The sequence below is a fragment of the Oratosquilla oratoria genome, chromosome 43 (assembly GCF_046742065.1).
Source record: "Oratosquilla oratoria isolate Oo_2021 chromosome 43, ASM4674206v1, whole genome shotgun sequence".
Classification (NCBI taxonomy): domain Eukaryota; kingdom Metazoa; phylum Arthropoda; class Malacostraca; order Stomatopoda; family Squillidae; genus Oratosquilla; species Oratosquilla oratoria.
In genome coordinates, this window is record NC_134819.1 from 34017156 (window position 1) to 34029655 (window position 12500).

Genomic DNA, 12500 nt, shown 5'->3' on the forward strand with positions numbered 1-12500 from the left:
CTGTTTATGCTGCCTTCGCCACTAGCCAGAAACAGCCTGCTACCCTTCCTTTTGTTTTTGTACAAAACATCCGCGCCCTGCCAATCAAACTCATGCTGATCCGCGCCACATTGTTTGAATATCGCCGAATTCTGATCCCTCCTCTTTACTGCTCTGCGGTGAAAGGGAAGGGAGGGCAGGGAGGAGGGAAGGAGGGAGGAAGGGAGAGAGGGAGGGAGAAAGGAAGGGAGAGAAGGAAGGAAAGAAAGAGGAAAAGAGGGAGAGAGGGAGGGCGTGAAGGAGGTGGGAATTTTGCAGAGCTGGGCGCGTTCCTCTGTGCGTTACTCGGTGCATTCTGCTTTAGTTGCCGCGGTTAGCGCTCCCAAACTATTGAAGCAATGTAGGTGCCGGTATAGTCTGTAGCCTACCTTTTGGATGTGGCCTACGAAAATTTTCTTTTGGTATAGTATGTAGGCTACCGGACTTTTATTTCGATATGAACGTGTCTCTTAAGCTTTAATAATTTGGGAGCACTAACCAAACTATAGCAGAACACACAGAGGAACGCACAGAGGACCGCACCCAGCTTTGGAGTTTTGGTGCTTGAGTTGAATAAGATTGTGTGACGACAACTAAAACAAAACAAAATAAATCAAATTGGTCACGTGACATAAAAAAAAGTGAAACCCATTGAGACCGCGGTGTAATATACACCTCTGAATTTCGAGCCCCTCGTCATTTTATATGCATAAGTTACACTATCCATTCATTATCATACATAAAGTCTGAACTCCTCCATTATATATTACATGTGTAATTTACACTGCCTGTGAATGATACACATTCCTCAGAGTCATGAAACAGAAAGTTCATGAAACTTATGAAACCAGTTTCATGACACTATACCTTTTTCACATATCTGTCTTACCACAAAAATCTGATATACACATCCCCTGCCTATCCTAAACCCACACTGTTCCCCACCAATTACTCCAACTCCTTCTGTTCCTCTCCTAATCCTCTCAATCAAGATCCTCCCATAAGCCTTCATAACTACACTTAACAACCTAATCCCTATGAAACTACTACACTCACACTTGTCCCCTTTTCCTTTGTAAAGTGAAACTATACAGGCACTCCTCCAGTCCTCCAGCACTCTACCCTCTCCTAAACAAACATTAAATAACCTCACCAGCCAGTCCACCATCACCGTACCTCCTTTTTTCAGACTTTCTGCTTGGCATCCATCCAACCCAGGTGCCTTACCTGCTCTCATCATCTTAACAGCTGCCTTCACTTCATCTTTCCTTATTTCTCCTCCATTTTCTTCACTCTTCACTCTCATTTTCTTAGCGCTTCCCATTACAACTACCTTTCCCTCTCTATCCTCCTTCACATTTATCAACTCTCTAAAATACTCTGCCCACCTTCCTCTCATTGCCTTCCCTTCCATTGTCATCTCTCCATCTGCACCTTTTACCTTTTCTGCTCTACTTGATTCTCCTCCTCTTCCTCTCTTAATTTATTTCCAAAACATTTTTATTACTTTTATATATATATTTTTTATACTCTTACCCCATTTCACATCTGCTCTCCTCTTTGCCTCCTTTATCTTATGCTTTATTTCTCTTCTCTTTACTTTGTACCTCTCATATGACTCCCTCGTCCTAATTTGTAGCCAGTCTATGAACGCCTGCTTCTTCTCTTCTACACCCTTCTTTGCATCTTCATCCCACCACTCACTACCCTTCCTTCTATTTTCTCCCGTCCTTGTTGTTCCACACACCATCTTTGCACACCTTATGACTCCCTCCTTGAACCATCCCCATTCCTCCTCCACTCCTAGTGCTACTCTATCCTTCACTCCCTCCCACTCCTTTCTCAGCTTCTTTTCTTTCTCATCTAAGCAGTTCACTCTAAGTACCTCCCTACCTTCTGACCTTTTCCTCTTTCTCCACCTATCCTCCATTCTCAACTTACCTTCCCCCCAAAAATGATCTGATATTCCCCCAATCTCCCCTCTTAGAACATGTATATATATATATATATATATATATATATATATATATATATATATATATATATATATATATATATATTTGTATATATGTACCTATTCGAAGATTTTCCCTTACATCGTCTGTCCTAGAGCTCTAGGGCAAAGGTGGTGGTTGTGATGGTATCGACCGTAGCAAGACGGTGAAGAGGCGGACGCTCCTCATCCTTTATTGGTAAGATATGAATTAGAGTTGCTGCCATCTGTTTTGCCCTCCTGTCGATTACCCCACAAAGTGGCCAGCTGTCCCGTGCGGGATTTAGGAGTTCCACGGAGCCCTACAATGCGTGCGCTCACACGAGGTCATTGTTTTGTCGTTGTTGTTGTTATTGTTGTTGTTGTTGTTGTTGTTGTTGTTGAAGCTACTGCTGCTGCTGTTGGTGATGTTGTTGTTGTTGTTATTGTGATTGTTGTTGTTGTTGTTGAAGCTACTGCTGCTGCTGTTGGTGATGTTGTTGTTGTTGTTGTTGTTGTTGTTGTTGTTGTTGTTGTTGTTGTTGTTGTTGTTGTTGTTGTTGTTGTTGTTGTTGTTGATTATGCCATTTTTGTTGTTGTTGATGATGCCATTTTTGTTGTTGTTATTGCTGTTTTTGTGTGTGTGTATTTATATATGTAGATATGTGCATACGTGTGTAGGTCGCGCTGCACAATAGCTAAGCCATCAAATCCAGCTTGTCTCAGCTCGAATCCCGCACTCGAGAACGAGCCAATGGCTTTATGACCAGCACCTTCGTCACGTTAGGACCCCCATCCCCCCTCCCATCTCCCCTTCCCCCTCCTCCACTGCCTCCTTCTCTCCCTTCTTCCTCCTCCTCCCCCACCTTCACTTTCACATTACGTCATCATATGGAAATAACAGTCAAACAAATATCGACGAAATATCAGTTGATTTTGATCCAAGTACGTCTTCATAATAATATTTGATGATATCTAAATCCTCAGTATGCGAATTACCGCCACAAATTCATTTAAAGTTAATAAAAAGGAATGATAGCAGTTACGAGGAACCAGAGGAAATAACTGATTTTAATTCAAACGCGTCGTCATTATAATACCTAATGACGTCATAGTCGTCGTGTTTAATAAAAGAGAACTCAACGGTCCCACAGACGACATCATCAAAAGAAACAACGAAGGTTTTTTCTTCCGATAGCGAGTTGGTTAATTTGTGGTTCATTTGAATTCCGAACGAAATGATTATTTGGAACTACGTAAAAATATTTGATGGCACGCTTTTATAAACTTGTTTTGGCTAACGTAAGATTTTTTTCCTTCGTAGATATTATGATCTTGTCTATATCGTTGTACGTTATGTTAATAGTTCATTCTATTTCTTGAATGAAATCTATGGCAAAAACTGACAGACGCATTTAGTACATACTGAATATAAATGATTAAAATGTCAAAGTAATCTCCTATCGAAAGCGTTAGGAATTAATATATATATATATATATATATATATATATATATATATATATGTGTGTGTGTGTGTGTGTGTGTGTGTGTGTGTGTGTGTGTGTGTGTGTGTGTGTGTGTGTGTGTGTGTGTGTGTGTGTGTGTGTGTGTGTGTGTGTGTGTAGTAATGTCGACCAAGCTGCCAAATGCATAATATCACTTAACTTGTCATGTTCGCAGAATTCCCAAGGGCCCATAAAAGGCATCACTGAATTTGAACTATCAGTATTGCCACATAGCTGAAGCTGTTATCTAGGATTGGGTTAAATTAGGTTAGGTTAGGTTAGGTTAGGTTAGGTTAGGTTATATCAGGTTATGTTAGATTGGGTTAGAACAGGTTAGGTTACGCTAGCTTAGGTTAGGTTACTTTAGTTTAGGTTCGGTTAGGCTAGGTTAGGTTAGGTATAGGTTAGTCTAGCTTAGGTTAGGATAATTTAGGCTAGGTGAGGTTAGGTTAGGTTAGTCTTGCTAAGGTTAGGTTAGGCTAGGTTAGGACATGTTAGGTTAGCTTAGCTTAGCTTGGGTTAAGTTAGGTTAGGTTAGGTTGGATTAGGTTAGATTAAACTAGGTTAGGTGTCATCATTACCATCACCATCGTCGTCGTCGTCGTCGTCATTATCGTCGTCGTTGTCATCATCATCATCATTATTGCCGCTATCATTATAAATGAAAATCCCTTTCCTATCCCTTTCCTCTTCCTATTCTCTTCTCCTTCCCCTTCCCCTTCCCCTTCCCCTTCCCCACTCCCGCCTTCTGCTTCATCCCGAATGGACCGTTGGTTGTATAAATCTTAAGTCATCACTTTCTTCAGAGGGACTTTATCAACATCCTTACGGACCAGAGTCACGTAGTACTCTTTCATGATTGGACACGAATTCCTCACAAAAAAAAAAAAAAACTTTTAAATTCTACTCTTCCGCCTTCCTACTACTATGATTAGATCTTTCCTTTACCACTTGGGTATTATCCACAAGTATAGAAGCGCTGATTAAGTGCATTGCTCACCATCTTCTGTCATGCAATGCATGTCAAGATTCTAATACGTTTTTAGTATGGTGTTAAGTTAAAAAAAAAAAAAAACTCTATTGTTCCTTCGGTAACAAGACCATAAAGTTGATTTTACTTTGATAATGTTAACCCGTCTGTGGAGCAAAGATTGGCTATTCTCGTCCTTCTTGATTCTTTGCATATGATCCAAAGCTGCCTTTTTGCTGTTTTTCCTTTGGAAAGCCTCATTTCAGAATCAGAATGCTCTTTTATTGGTCCTCAGCGCGTTAATTTCCAGATGAGGGAGATCCTAGGAGCGTTTTGACTCTCCCTCGTTTTCTCCCTCATTCTCCAGCAAAGATATTCCTTCTTAAGACGACCCTAATACTATCAATACTATTCACAACGTATTGACTCCTAACCATGACCTTCCTAGGTAGTTCTTTCAATAGTTTATTTATACTATTTATAATGATATTGGTCAGTAGAGTTTATCTATTTGTTTGTCTATTTATTTGCTTGTCTATTCATATATTTATTTACATATTTATATATTTATTCATTTAATTATGAACTCATTGATTTATCTATTCATTTATTTTTTAATGTATTCATCTGTCTACTTATTCATATATTCATTTGCTTATTCATTTACTTATTTCCTTGTTTATTTACTTATATTTCTTATTCACTTATTAACTTATTCATTTATTAAATTATTTCATTCTATTCATTTTACTTTATCTTTTTATCTTATCTTATACATAACAAGAAGCGTACAAGACGGCAAGGTATTGGCGAAGTCTAGTCATTACTGGAAGCAGAAAACTCAGCGTTCATTGTCCACGTCTCACAACTATACAGCGAGACAGGAAGTTCACGTGAATTGAAGGTTCAAATCTTAGTCCTACTGTATAGACATTGACAACACTATATACTCGCTCTATGATTGACCGAGTTCATAACACAGTGGACAACAATGCCAATTCTTTGCAGGACTTTATGAGATCATTCACCACTGTTATGTGTTATATTACCAAGAATATATATATCGATTCTAGAATAAATGAGTAGCGTTAGATTGGTTTCCATTAGGACCCCAGACCTCTGACATTGATTTGGAGCAGCCTTGAGTTGAATTTCACGTTGAACTCGTGGAAGGAACTATTTCTATCTCGTGATGTTCAAAAACGAAAAACAAGAAATAGGAGGAAAAAGCGGAGGAAAGGACTACGTAGGAGAAGAAAATTAAAAAGATGAAGAGGAAGAGAAGCAAGAAGAATAAGAAGAGGAGGAGGAGGAGGAAAAAGAAGAAGGGGTTGAAGAAGAGAAAGAAAAAGAGGAAGAAAAAAGAGGAAAAAAGGAAAGAAAGAGAGAAGGAAAAAGAAACGGAAAAGAAAGAAAAAGTAAAGGAAGAAAAAGGAAAAAAATTAAAGAAAGAAGTGGAAGAAAACAAAAGAGAAGGGGAAAGAGACGAAAGGAGGAGGAGGAGGAGGAGGAAGCCAGAGAAATAAGGGAAAGACAAAGGATGTGCCGAACTTCTTCAAGTATGCTTGCATTGCCCGACACCTGTATCCGAAGGTGAAGTTATTGAGTTCACAAGATTTCTCCTGAAGGATACCAATGACTCTCATGCACTTCGACTTCGGACTTGCGAGTTACAGAACTCGTTACGACGTTTCCTGGTTAGTTGGGGAGAATAATATATACATATGTATATATATGTATATATATATATATGTATATATATATATATATATATATATATATATATATATATATATATATATACTGTATATATATACATATATATATATATATATATATATATATCTATTATTTTTTTTTTTTTTTTTTTTTTTTTTTTTTTTACCCGTTGTGGCTGGTAAAAGGTTATCATCACCGTGTACCCTTTGTGTTGCGAAAAGGGGTAGCGAGCGATAGACGTGTTCTATCCATGATTATCAAATACAAAAATACCCTTTGGATTCGCTACCTCCTTTATAAGGGAGAATAAGACCTTGGTATATAAATATAGATGGTATATTCATTATGAATCTCGCTGGCTGAGCGGATTAGGGCGCTGTTACTTGCGGCGAAGGTCGAAGGGATGGCGGTTCGAATCCTGCCACCGGCGAAGTTGAACCAAGGGCATGTTCATTAAATTCCACGCTATAAAGTCCTCTGTAAGGGGCACCGTCCTAGTCTTCCGATGGGAGGAGTTTGTGACGTTAAACCATATCATATTGATGATGGAATACTCACTTTAGAATAAACAAATAATTGGAAAACGAAATGAACAGATGAACACCATCAACGTGATTAGGTGATAATCGAGCTATTTGAACAGCAGGAGCGGGAGAGATAATTAACCTGCTAATTATCTGGCTAGGTTAACCAAAGGTTCATGTATAACAGGATTAAATATGTCATCTAGTGGTGTGTCTTATGTCTTGTGTGTGTATGTGTGTATGTGTGTATTCACCACCATGGTCTTTGAATCACGTGTTGGACTCGTGATCGACAGCTATTTCCCTCCAGGCAGAGAGATCAGAGCTCATATATGCCTGATCTATGGGTAATGCTGTGACCTCACACGCACACACACACCCAACTCCCTGCCCACGAGAGTTGGAGTAACGACTCGAAGCGCAGCGATACTGAAATTATTTCAGCCCTGGGCAGGATTCGAACCCGGACCGCCGTAGTGACAGCCGGAGATTCTACCAACCGCGCCACCGAGTCGTGTATGTGTGTGTGCGTGCCAGTGTATCTATATACATATATAAACAGTATATATTTTCTTTCTTTCCTTTTTAAGCTCCCAACCAAGAGAAAGACCAAAATACGGTGCGCAAGGATCACGTGTTGTACTCGTGATCGACAGATATTGCCCTCTCGGGTGAGAGCTCAGAGCTCATATATGCCCGATCTATGGGTAATGCTGTGACCTTACATGCACACATACACCCAACTCCCCGCCCACGAGAGTTGGAGTGCACGCAGTGTTGCGATGCTATTATTTCAGCCCTGGACGGGAATCGAACTCAGACCGCTGGATTAGTGGTTGCAAACGTTACCACTGCGCCATCAAGTCGAGCTACTAAGAACCCCGATGAGCCCATAAAATGAAGTGGATAGAATGAATTGATCCAGGCACGACGCATAGAGGCGTCCTTAGCAACTTTCCGCTCTTAGTTCCAAAGTATCTGTTTGATAACGTTGGAGGCATATTACTCCGTGTGTGTTCTTCAAAGATCAAACATAGTGCCAGACATTCTTCGTGTGCTTGGCTTCCAGGAAGACTTAAGGTCCTCAAGTTGACGTGTGTTCCCGTTCTCGGGGCAATGTTTAGTTGCGATCACAGATCACAGATGGCGTTCTGGTAGGTTAATTGTGAATTCAAACCAAACAGCTTCCTTCAGTGGATGATTGTGATTGAAGATCGTAAAAAAGATTAAGTGATGCAGGGAATGATTAAGATAAAAAGACAATAGATGTCGTGTCGTTGAATGATTAAGATTGTAAACATCATGTTGCGTTTCGGTGAATAATTAAGACCGCAAACAGATGACGCCACAGCAAATTAGGATCGCAAACAATGGATGAAACCTCGAATAATGAATATAAACAACAGTTTACTCTTCGGTAAATAATCGCAATTGCGAATAACACATGATTACCTGCAAACTGTTGCAATAGCAAGCGGTAGACGTAACCATTGATAAACATAGGTCATCATTGTAGCATTGCTTTAAGACTCCATGATCAAACATGATCACATCATTGGGTACATCAATTCTTTTTCTTTATTTTTCATCAACCACCCGTATTATCGCGTATTACTAACAGCAGAAGTAATATTTATGATGGTATTAGTAATTATGTTATGACAGCAAGAACTGTGTAATAAAAAATTTGATGATGATACATTAACGATGATTATGATAGTGATGATAATAATGATGATAATGAGGGTAATGAAGATGATAATGTAATTTTCATGGTAATGCTAATGGGAATAATAGGATTAATGATGATATATCAAAATAATGATAATAATGATCCGTAAATGGTGGTGGTGGTTGATCATGATGACGATGATGATGATGATGATGATGATGGTGATGGTGATGGTGATGATGATGATGGTGATGGTGATGATGATGATGATGATGATGATGATGATGATGGTGATGGTGATGGTGATGATGATGATGATGATGATGATGATGATGATGATGATGATGATGATGATGATGATGATGATGATGATGATGATGATGATGATGATGATGATGATGATAATGATGATGATGAAGATGATGATGACGACGACAAAGAAGAAGACGACAACGTTAATGATAATCATTATGACAATTATGGTAATGGAAATATAATAACTATAGTAATTGTGAGAGGCATTATAACGATACTAATAAGAATAATGACAATATATTAAAGCAGTTATACTATGAACTGAATAGTGACGAAGTGAGTTAATATTCCACTGATCTTTGCTGGATGAAAGCACAAGAATAAATTCTTGCATAGTTGGTCCTTTCTCCGACTTTAAGACTATAGCACTTAACCTAACCTAACCTAACCTAACCTAACCTAGCCTAATGATGTCATCATACAGATATATATTTAAGTTTACTTTCCCTTATAATCGTCGCTCTTTGATTTTTTTTCTTCTAGAATGTCCTATGATCCTGGCAGCGATTTGGGCAGTCTTCCCGTATCAGGTTATTTGAGGGAGTTAATGCAAATTATTTATTTATATATTCATAGTCGATTAAATCAATTTAAAAAAATTAGGAAACGTTTTAGGAAATCTTGATTTTTTTTTTTTTTTTTGTCGAAAGTAGAAGCTGAATAACCATTTATAGTATAATTTTATTTAAACACATTTCAGGATAACATCAACTATAACAACAACTTGTCATGTTCGTGGAACTCCCACGGGCGGGCTATCTACATCTATTTTGATTTTATCTTAATCTATTCTAATTTGGTTTATTTAAATTTCGTTGTTGTTGGTATGTTCACATAGACGTTTGATGTAAAGAGTTTTACATGAATAGTTTTTACTTTTTCCATTTTATTCTGGTCATTGTCAAGAGATTTGATTCAGCTGAGGAAAGGTCAAAAGTCTAAAACGGCTAGTGACCTCGCTTATCTAGATTTAATCCTTAATAGACGAAATACCTTTCGTTTAACCTGAAGAGTGCCCCACACAATTCCAGGTAATTACTGGTCCCTCCCTTTGCCCCCCCTCCCCCTTCCATCCCAGATTAAGAGCCACTGATTTAAAGGGGAATGAAGGGGAAAGAAGAAGAAGAAGAAGAAGAAGAAGAAGAAGAAGAAGAAGAAGAAGAAGAAGAAGAAGAAGAAGAAGAAGAAGAAGAAGAAGAAGAAGAAGAAGAAGAACAACAACAACAACAACAACAACAACAACAACAACAACAACAACAACAAGAAAAGAACAAGAAGAAAAGAAGAAGAAGAAAAAAAGGAGAAAAGAAGAAGAAGGAGAAAAGAAGAAGAAGAAGAAAAGAAGAAGAAGAAAAGAAGAAGAAAAGAAGAAGAAAAAGAAGAAGAAAAGAAGAATAAAGAAAAACAAAAGAAAAGCAAAATAAGAAGAAAGAGGAGAAGAAGAAGAAGAAGAAGAAGAAGAAGAAGAAAAGAAGAAGAAAAGAACAAGAAGAAAATAAGAAGAAAATAAGAAGAAGAAGAAAAGAAGAAGAAGGAGAAAAGAAGAAGAAGAAGAAGAAGAAGAAGAAGAAGAAGAAGAAGAAGAAGAAGAAGAAGAAGAAGAAGAAGAAGAAGAAGAAGAAGAAGAAGAAGAAGAAGAAGAAGAAGAAGAAGAAGAAGAAGAAGAAGAAGAAGAAGAAGAAGAAGAAGAAGAAGAAGAAGAAGAAGAAGAAGAAGAAGAAGAAGAAGAAGAAGAAAAGAAGAAGAAGAAGAAGAAGAAAGAAAAGAAGAAGAAGAAGAAGAAGAAGAAGAAGAAGAAGAAGAAGAAGAAAAGAAGAAGAAGAAAAAGAAAAAGAAAAGGAAGAGCAAGAGCAAGAGCAAGAGGAAGAGGAATAAGAAGAAGAGGAAGAGGAAGAAGAAGAAGAAGAAGGTGAGGGTAATACGCCAGGAGGCGTTGAGTAGCTGCGGCCGAAGCCGTCACCTTTGCCCTCTGTGATTAGACTGTTTGGGCAGGTAACGGTCATTGTTGGGAATCGGAGAGGAGTGCGGGATTCGAACCCACAACCGAGCGACTGCGAGACCAGCACGCTTCCGATTACGCCACCAGGATTAAAGAAAATGTGAAGAGAGAGAAGTGTCTATGAGAGAGAAAAAGAGGAGAGAGAAAAGAAAGAGAGAGGTATAGATGAGAGGAGAGAGGATTAAGAAAAATGTGAAAAGAGAGAATGGTGTACGAGAGGGAAAAAAGAGAGGGGAAGAGAGCGTATAGGAAGAGGAAAGGAGGAATTGAAAGTTAGACAAGGGATGTTTACTAAAATGTTAGTTTGATTTACCAACTTTCCTGGAAAGGTTCAGATGCAATATTTGTCTTGGGTATAGTTTTTTTTTATGATGGTAATGTACATCAAACGAAGTTTACTGTTTTTTTTTCTTTCTTTTTTTTAGCAGTTGGCAGCCGCGTATAGCGCTCCCAATTTATTAAAGCAATATGGATGCCGGTATAGTATGTGGCCTACCTTTTGGATGTAGCCTACGAATTTTTTCTTTGGGTATAGTATGTGGACTACCGAACTTTTATTTCAGTATGAACCTTCTTAAGCTTTAATAGTTTGGGAGTTCTATCCGCGGCCAAACTAAAGCGGAACGCACCGAGGAACACATCTTGGAACGCACCGAGGAACGCATCTAGGAACGCACAGAGGAACGCATATAGAAACGCACCGAGGAACGCGCCCATCTCTGGTTGTAGGACGGACGATCTAGATAGGCCCCGTCCCAAGAACTTTGAAAGAGAATAATATCCCGGAGGTAGCGACCTCGGAATTGACCTGGGATCTGTGCGAAGCAACACAACAACAACAGAAGGAGATCGCGCGGAGATTCAGCATGCGATGTGGATATGACAAATAACATGTCGTGTGGGTCACAGAAGACTAATCGGTTTTGGTTAACCTCTTGCGATAAGCCTCCTTCAGCTGAATCAAATCGCCTGTTAATCTTAAAAAATTTCATAAAATCGTCCAAGAGGATAAATATGAAACAAGAAGTTAGACGATTTTATTCAGATAAGGGGTTGGAGTGGTAGAACTGGAGGGACAGAATAGGTTTTAATTCTGAACGCAAATTGAGACACAGGCGACACAGGCGACACAGGCGACACAGGCGACACAGGCGACACAGGCGACGCAGCACAGAGCAAAGATAGACTTCCTGTTGCTAAATTAACGTACAATTTAAACTTCTCTCTTACTTAAAATGGTGAGGTAGTACATTTAGAAGCATTTCAAGTGATAGAAAAGTTCAAAATGTACTTCAATTCAACAACAGGAAGTTTGCCTTTGCTCTGTGCTGCGTCGGCTGTGTCGCCTGCATCTCAGTTTGAGTTTAGGATAATACTAAATCCTTCACCCCCCACACCCGAGGACCTGAACTTGGTAATAAATCGTCAACCGGCACCCGCTGCCAAATCTATACAGAGTCCCATTGTATGCGTTGAGACTGCGAACATCCGAAATTAACATATGCTACATTTGAGGATTTATCTATTTATATACTAAGGGCTTCTTCCCCATTACAAGGGGGGTAGCCAAGTCAAAAGGCACGTACCCACTCCCATCCATTCCACTCTCACCCACTCCACTCCAATCCACCACCCTTTCCTCCTCTTCTTAGCGCCTCATGGATGACGGGTCATCCCTGTATCTCGCCCACTCCCCTGGATCAGAAGCATAGTAGCAAAACACAGTATGAGGATTTATACAAATTCATGATGATTTATGCAAATATATGTAGTTGGTATGTCACTGCGTCACTTGTCATGTGATA